Source organism: Lithobates pipiens, unplaced genomic scaffold, assembly GCF_037356315.1.
Source record: "Lithobates pipiens isolate NorthernLeopardFrog02 unplaced genomic scaffold, aLitPip1_a1.2 Scaffold_44, whole genome shotgun sequence".
Classification (NCBI taxonomy): domain Eukaryota; kingdom Metazoa; phylum Chordata; class Amphibia; order Anura; family Ranidae; genus Lithobates; species Lithobates pipiens.
The window spans coordinates 1,980,985-1,988,551 of NW_027507870.1; the positions used below are offsets into that span (position 1 = coordinate 1,980,985).

General features: G+C 51.3%; 1 pseudogene; it reads left to right on the forward strand.

Moving 5' to 3' along the window:
- The first annotated feature begins 1,182 nt into the window (after positions 1–1,182).
- Positions 1,183–3,924, forward strand: LOC143956878 (E3 ubiquitin/ISG15 ligase TRIM25-like; annotated as a pseudogene).
- Positions 3,925–7,567: the final 3,643 nt, after the last annotated feature.

Consider the following 7,567-nt stretch of genomic DNA (forward strand, 5'->3'; position numbering starts at 1 on the left):
GCATTATGGTGAGTTTAATGATTTCATTTTATATTGCAATGTAATAATAGAAATAATGCGCTTCAATCATCCTGACACCATAACAATCATGGCGCCGGGATGATTGAAACGCTCACACCAGGTATTTGGAGTATCTTTATCTGCTGATTGTCAAACTCTGTAAAACACATATTGCTATTGTGGTGTAGGATCTGGGGCTGCTGTCCCTCCATCCCTCTCCCCCCCTTTCCCTCTCCATCTCACATTCATCACAGACTCTAACCACACCCCTTTGACACCATGCCTATTTAAACCACGTCCACTATTTTGCACGCCGCATTTTCAACTTTTCCTATGCCACGCCTACAAACGCATACCCTGCCCCCTGATTATAATACAACTCTGCCTACAGCCAAAAAAAGTGTCCCAAATTTTTTTTTTACAATGTTGTCAACTATGGACTGGGAGCTCAGTGGAGTGAAGAGCTACAAAAAGTGATTGTAGAGGAAGTACAGAAGTTTGTTACAACTTGTGTTAGAAACTGTTTTAAGACTGTGCCATAGGGGACAGCGATCCTACACATGCAGATGTGGTGTCTTGCTGGATGCCTTTCCCTGCATGGCAGTCTACCTATAGAAGTCTCGGAGTCTGCTAATTGACATTGCAACTACTAAAGGGTGTCCTGGCCCTAAACCGTCTCTCCCACAGTTCCGCTCAAGAGAAAATAAATCTCTTTGCATTCAAGAAGTGTTTGGTGCCCAAGAATCTACCTTGCACTACACCCACCATGCCTTGTAACCCACTCTACATAGAAGGGTGTCAGCTGTCCTTAACTCTGGAGGTAACTCTTATGCCTCGTACGCACGACCAGACTTTTTGACAGCAAAGGTCAGATGGAACGAGTCTGACAATTCGATCGTGTGTGGGCTCCATCGGACCTCTGCTTGCCAAAAATCCAGCGGACTTTAGAAATAGAACGTTTTAAATTTTTCCACCGGAACTCCGCCGGACCGAGAAATCCGTTGGTGTGTATGCCAGTCCGACAGACAAAAACCAATGCTAGGGCAGCAATTGGCTACTGGCTATTGAACTTCCTTATTCTAGTCCGGTCGTATGTCATCACGTTCGAATCCGTCGAATGGTGTGACTGTGTGTGGCCAAGTGTGTTCATTCGGAAAGTCTGTCGGAACTCTGCCGAAAGTCTGTCGGAAAGACCGTCGGACCTAGTCTCTTCGAAAAGTCCGGTCGTGTGTACGCGGCATCAGGCCTAAAAAGGCCTGGGACCTTGCTACACGAAGAAGGAAGAAAAAGACCTGGCACAACGTTTCAACGGCTTATAAAAATGTCCTTTATTTTCCCCAGATAGGGAGATTATTGTTAGTGTTAGTTATTATCAGTGTTCCTCTATGTAAAGATTCCTATGACTACGCGTCTCAGCCTCGCCCTGTGTAGGAGGGTACAGAACTGGTCACACTCGTTACTGAGTGTCAGATACTTTGACTTTCATTTCTCTCTTCTGCTCTCAACGATGGCGTCTGCTAATCTAGGGAAGGAGCTGGAATGTTAGGTCTGTCTGAACATTTATACAGATCCTGTAACCTTGAAATGTGGACATAACTTTTGCCGGGACTGCATTGGTCGTGTGTTGGATACACAGGAGAGGTCTGGAGGTTATTCCTGTCCTGAATGCAGAGAAGAGTTCCAGGAGCGGCCTGCACTGCGGAGGAACATAACACTACGTAACATAGTGGAGAATTTCCTGTCTTCTCAGCCAGATAAGGAGAAGTCCGGGGTCTTCTGTACTTACTGTATTCACACTCCTGTACCTGCTGTGAAATCCTGTCTGATGTGTGAAGCTTCTCTGTGTGACAATCACCTGAGAGTCCACATCAAGTCACCAGAACACGTCTTATGTGACCCCACCACTTCCCTGGAGAACAGGAAACATTCATCATCAGAACACGTCTTATGTGACCCGACCACTTCCCTGGAGAACAGGAAACATTCATCATCAGAACACGTCTTATGTGGCCCCACCACTTCCCTGAAGAACAGGAAATATTCATCATCAGAACACGTCTTATGTGACCCCACCACTTCCCTGGAGAACAGGAAATGCTCCGTCCATAAGAAGATCCTGGAGTATTACTGCACTGAGGATGAGACCTGTATCTGTGTGTCCTGTACTTTGGCCGGAGAACATCGGGGACACCAGGTGGTGACTTTGGATGAGGCCTCTGAGAAACTGAGTAAAGTTCTGCAGAAACTGATGACAAAGAGAGAGAAGATGGATAAAAGAGTCCAGAGTCTGCAGAAACGCAGGAGGAAAGTACAAGGAAAAGCAGATGATGAAACGGAGAGAGTGACTTGCCTGTTTGGAGACCTCAGGAGACGTCTGGAGAAGAGAGTCCTGAGTAACAGATCCAGACGGGCAGAGCGGGACTCTCTATCACTTTCTGATAAGATCCAAGAGCTGGAAATAAAGAAGGATGAGCTGTCCAGGAAGATAGGGGACAGTGAGATGCTGTGTAACATGACGGATCCACTGACTGTCCTAATCAGACACAGGTGACTTGTGTGATACTGAGGATGGAGATGATGAGGACAGAGAGAGACATGAGGAGCTCCTCCATGATGGAGGGGATCTGGATGTGGGGGGGAGCTCAAACACATTACACACAGGCTTATCTGATATCATGTCTGGGGTAAATGTAGAGAAATGTCCAGGCACACATGTCTATCCACATTCTACTACAAGGGGCAGAGGTCACATCAATGCTGAACCATCCGAGAAATGTTCCCATACCATCTCCACCATACAACCATCCAGGAGATGTCCCCAACCCTCCCCCACCATACAACCATCCAGGAGGTGTCCCCAGCCCTCCTCCACCATACAACCATCCAGGAGATGTCCCCATCCCTCCCCCACCATACAACCATCCAGGAGATGTCCCCAACCCTCCCCCACCATACAACCATCCAGGAGACCTCCCCAACCCTCCCCCACCATACAACCATCCAGGAGACCTCCCCAACCCTCCCCCACCATACAACGATCCAGGAGATGTCCCCAGCCCTCCCCCACCATACAACCATCCAGGAGACCTCCCCAACCCTCCCCCACCATACAACCATCCAGGAGACCTCCCCAACCCTCCCCCACCATACAACGATCCAGGAGATGTCCCCAGCCCTCCCCCACCATACAACCATCCAGGAGATGTCCCCAACCCTCCCCCACCATACAACCCTCACACCGCCAGGCTGGAGGACCAAATATTGGGGTTGTACGACAAACAGCGGGGGTGTTGGGGGTTACAGGCATATTACTGGATGTGAGTACAGCTGGTAATAATCTACAAATATCGGATGACAGGAAAACGGCAGCCTGGTCATCACATCAGAATCATCCAGAAACACCAGAGAGATTTCGGGATCCTCAGGTGATGAGCATTCAGAGTTTCTCCTCGGGGAGACATTACTGGGAAGTTAATGTCGGGGGGTCAATGAACTGGAGAGTCGGGATGTGTTACCCCAGTATAGACAGGAGAGGGGAGCAGTCAGGGATTGGATGTAATAAGAAGTCCTGGTGTTTGGGGAGGTGGGAGGGTAATCAGTACTCTGTGAGACATGACAGTAAACAGGTCCCATTACCCAGCCATGTCTCCAGTGACAGAGTCAGGATAGATCTGGATTATGAGGCCGGGCGGATCTCCTTTTATGAACTGTGTGACCCGATCCGACATCTCCACACCTTCACCACCACCTTCACCGAGCCCCTCCATGCTGGGCTATGTGTATGGAATGGTGGTATGAAGATATCTGGAGGGAATCAGATGTGAGAGATCTGCCCAGAGACTGGGCAGGGAATCTAATTATTGAAATACTTGGCCAATAGGAAGAAGCAGTGGACAAGATCCAACATCACTGATTTAGTTATAAGGCCGCGTACACACGGGCGGACTGTTCGCCCAACCTTGTTCGGCAAACAGTTTCATCAAACAGTCCGCTCAAAATTTGCATGAGCGGACTTGCCCACACACGAGCGGACTGTTTGACGAACAAGGTTGGGCAAACAGTTCGCTCAACTTTTGAAATGAACGGACTCGCCCACGTAAGGCGGAGGCAAATCCGCCCATTTCGAGCGCGTGTACAGGTAGGCGGGGCCCGCGAAGGAGACGTCGCGGGCTCCGCCGCCTGGAATGGGCTTAAAGGGGAACCCCAACGCCGAAAAAAATCGGCGTGGGGGTTCCCCCCAAGTCCACACCAGACCCTTGTCCGAGCACGCTACCCGGCCGGCCAGGAAAGGGGGGCGAGCGAGCGCGCCCCCCCTCCTGAGCCGTACCAGGCCGCGTGCCCTCAACATGGGGGGTGCCTTGGGGAAGGGGGGGCCGCGCGGCCCCCCCACCCCAAAGCACCTTGTCCCCATGTTGATGAGGACAAGGGCCTCTTCCCGACAACCCTGGCCGTTGGTTGTCGGGGTCTGCGGGCGGGGGGCTTATCGGAATCCGGGAGCCCCCTTTAAGAAGGGGGCCCCCGGATACCGGCCCCCCACCCTATGTGAATGAGTATGGGGTACAATGTACCCCTACCCATTCACCTGTGAACTAAAGTACAATAAAAAACACAACACAGAGAAAAAATATTTTATTGCACAGCTCCGGGGGTCTTCGGGGGTCTTCTCGCCGGACTCCTCCGCTATGTGTGTGTAGCTCTTTTGCTAGCGGAGGAGTCCGGCTTTCTTCCTCCCCGCCGCCGGCCTCTTCTCCCGACTTCGGGGGTCTTGTCCCCCTCTTCGGTTCTTCTGCCGGGCCACCGCGCCTGGTCCGGTGGCCCGGTCTTCTGTCGCCGTCTTCCGTTCTTCTGTCGCCGCCTTCGGTTCTTCTGCCGGGCCACCGCGCCTTCTTGTAGCTCTTTTACAGGCGGTGGCCCGGTCTTCTGTCGCCGCTGTCGTCGCCGCCGCCGCCGCCTTCCGTTCTTGTTCTTCTTCTTGTTCTTCTTCTTCTTCTCCTGGAGATGTTGACTCGACGATCTCTCCGGCCGGAATGCCAGGGACACGCTCCGCTGCCACTTATATAGTGACAATGGGGCGGTGTCACATGGTATATGTCACATGGGTTGGTCACATGGGTTGATGTCACATGGGGACTATGACATCGTAAGGGGGCGGGGTCACCATGTGACCAACCCATGTGACATATACCATGTGACACCGCCCCATTGTCACTATATAAGTGACCGCACAGCGCGGCTCTGGCATTCCGGCCGGAGAGCTCGTCGAGTCAACATCTCCAGGAGAAGAAGAAGAAGAACAAGAAGAAGAACAAGAACGGAAGGCGGCGGCGGCGGCGACGACAGCGGCGACAGAAGACCGGGCCACCGCCTGTAAAAGAGCTACAAGAAGGCGCGGTGGCCCGGCAGAAGAACCGAAGGCGGCGACAGAAGAACGGAAGACGGCGACAGAAGACCGGGCCACCGGACCAGGCGCGGTGGCCCGGCAGAAGAACCGAAGAGGGGGACAAGACCCCCGAAGTCGGGAGAAGAGGCCGGCGGCGGGGAGGAAGAAAGCCGGACTCCTCCGCTAGCAAAAGAGCTACACACACATAGCGGAGGAGTCCGGCGAGAAGACCCCCGAAGACCCCCGGAGCTGTGCAATAAAATATTTTTTCTCTGTGTTGTGTTTTTTATTGTACTTTAGTTCACAGGTGAATGGGTAGGGGTACATTGTACCCCATACTCATTCACATAGGGTGGGGGGCCGGTATCCGGGGGCCCCCTTCTTAAAGGGGGCTCCCGGATTCCGATAAGCCCCCCGCCCGCAGACCCCGACAACCAACGGCCAGGGTTGTCGGGAAGAGGCCCTTGTCCTCATCAACATGGGGACAAGGTGCTTTGGGGTGGGGGGGCCGCGCGGCCCCCCCTTCCCCAAGGCACCCCCCATGTTGAGGGCACGCGGCCTGGTACGGCTCAGGAGGGGGGGCGCGCTCGCTCGCCCCCCTTTCCTGGCCGGCCGGGTAGCGTGCTCGGACAAGGGTCTGGTGTGGACTTGAGGGGAACCTTTAAGCCCATTCCAGGCGGCGGAGTCCGCGACGTGTCCTTCGCGGGCCCCGCCTACCTGTACACGCGCTCGAAATGGGCGGACTTTCCGAGCGGGAACAGTCCGCTCATTTCGAAAGTACAGCGGACAAGCCCACACACGGGCGGACTGTCCGCTCAAACACAGTTTCAGCGGACAGTTTTTCGGAATTTCCGAAAGACTTTGTCCGTCCAACTGTCCGCTGAAACTGTCCGCTGAAAGCCCACACACGAGCGGACTGTCCGCCCAAACACTGTTCAGCGGACAAGGTTGGGCGAACAGTCCGCCCGTGTGTACGCGGCCTAAGGCTGCAGGCTCCAGGGCCGTCATCTTCATTCCCCCTCTTCAATATCTAGTTTATCGCTGACCAGGAACAAGCATACAGGGGTTCATAATGTTCAGGCTTTACTGGCTGCATGCTTGATCAGGGTCAGTAAAACACGAGGTAGTGTAGCCAGATTCAGAATGACGGCCTTGTAGCCTACATCTTTACAATATTATCTATAGCAAAAAGGGGGGTATTCAGGTTGTGGATGAAGTGGGGAAGAATTAGATGAATATGATTTTTTTTCTGCTATTTGGGGCTCCATTAGTTGGATTTCCTCTCACTTCCTGTCCTACTGACAATGTTTTACTAGACAGGAAGTGAGGGGAACTCTCCAACAGACGGAAATAAACTAGAGTAGGGGAAGGCTAGAACCCTCTGTCTGACAAATTCATTTATCTGTGATTGTTTCTCCAGCAATGACCGTGATTGGCTGTAATAATTGTCACTATTCCTATTGGCTGTGATGTGTAGGTAGCGGGGATTAATAAACAGATGTCATTGATCACCAATGATTCTGGTGGTGGTGTGGGTGTTGTAGTGTGTGCAGATGACGGGGGAGGGGTATACAGTCTCAGGAAGAGGAAATCCTTGGCTCTGTATATGGAAATATTGATTGATGAATTATTGGATATAGATATAATGATGGGACGGATTGGGATTTATTACTAGAATCACCATTAACCCACTCAGTCCTGAAATCTCTGATCATTTTGGCAGAGCAATTTTACATTTTCCCAATGGCCATATTCATTTGATAAAGGAAAAAAAAATATATTATATGCTTTACTAATAATTACATTTCATTAACCACTTGCCTACAGGGCACTTATACCCCCCCCCCCCCCCTTACTGCCCAGACCAATTTTCAGCTTTCAGGGCTATCACACCTTGAATGACAATTACTCAGTCATGTAACACTGTACCCAAATGAAATTTGCGTCCTTTTTTCCCCACAAATAGAGCTTTCTTTTGGTGGTATTTAATTACAGCTCGGAGTTTTATTTTTTGCTAAACAAACAAAAAAAGATGCAAAAAAAAAAAAATTACGTTTAATAGTTTGTTATAAAATTTTGCAAACGGGTAATTTTTCTCCTTCATTGAAGTGCGCTGATGAGGCGGCACTGATAGGCTGCACTGGTGGGCACTGATGGGCTGCATTGGTGGGCACTGATGGGCTGCAT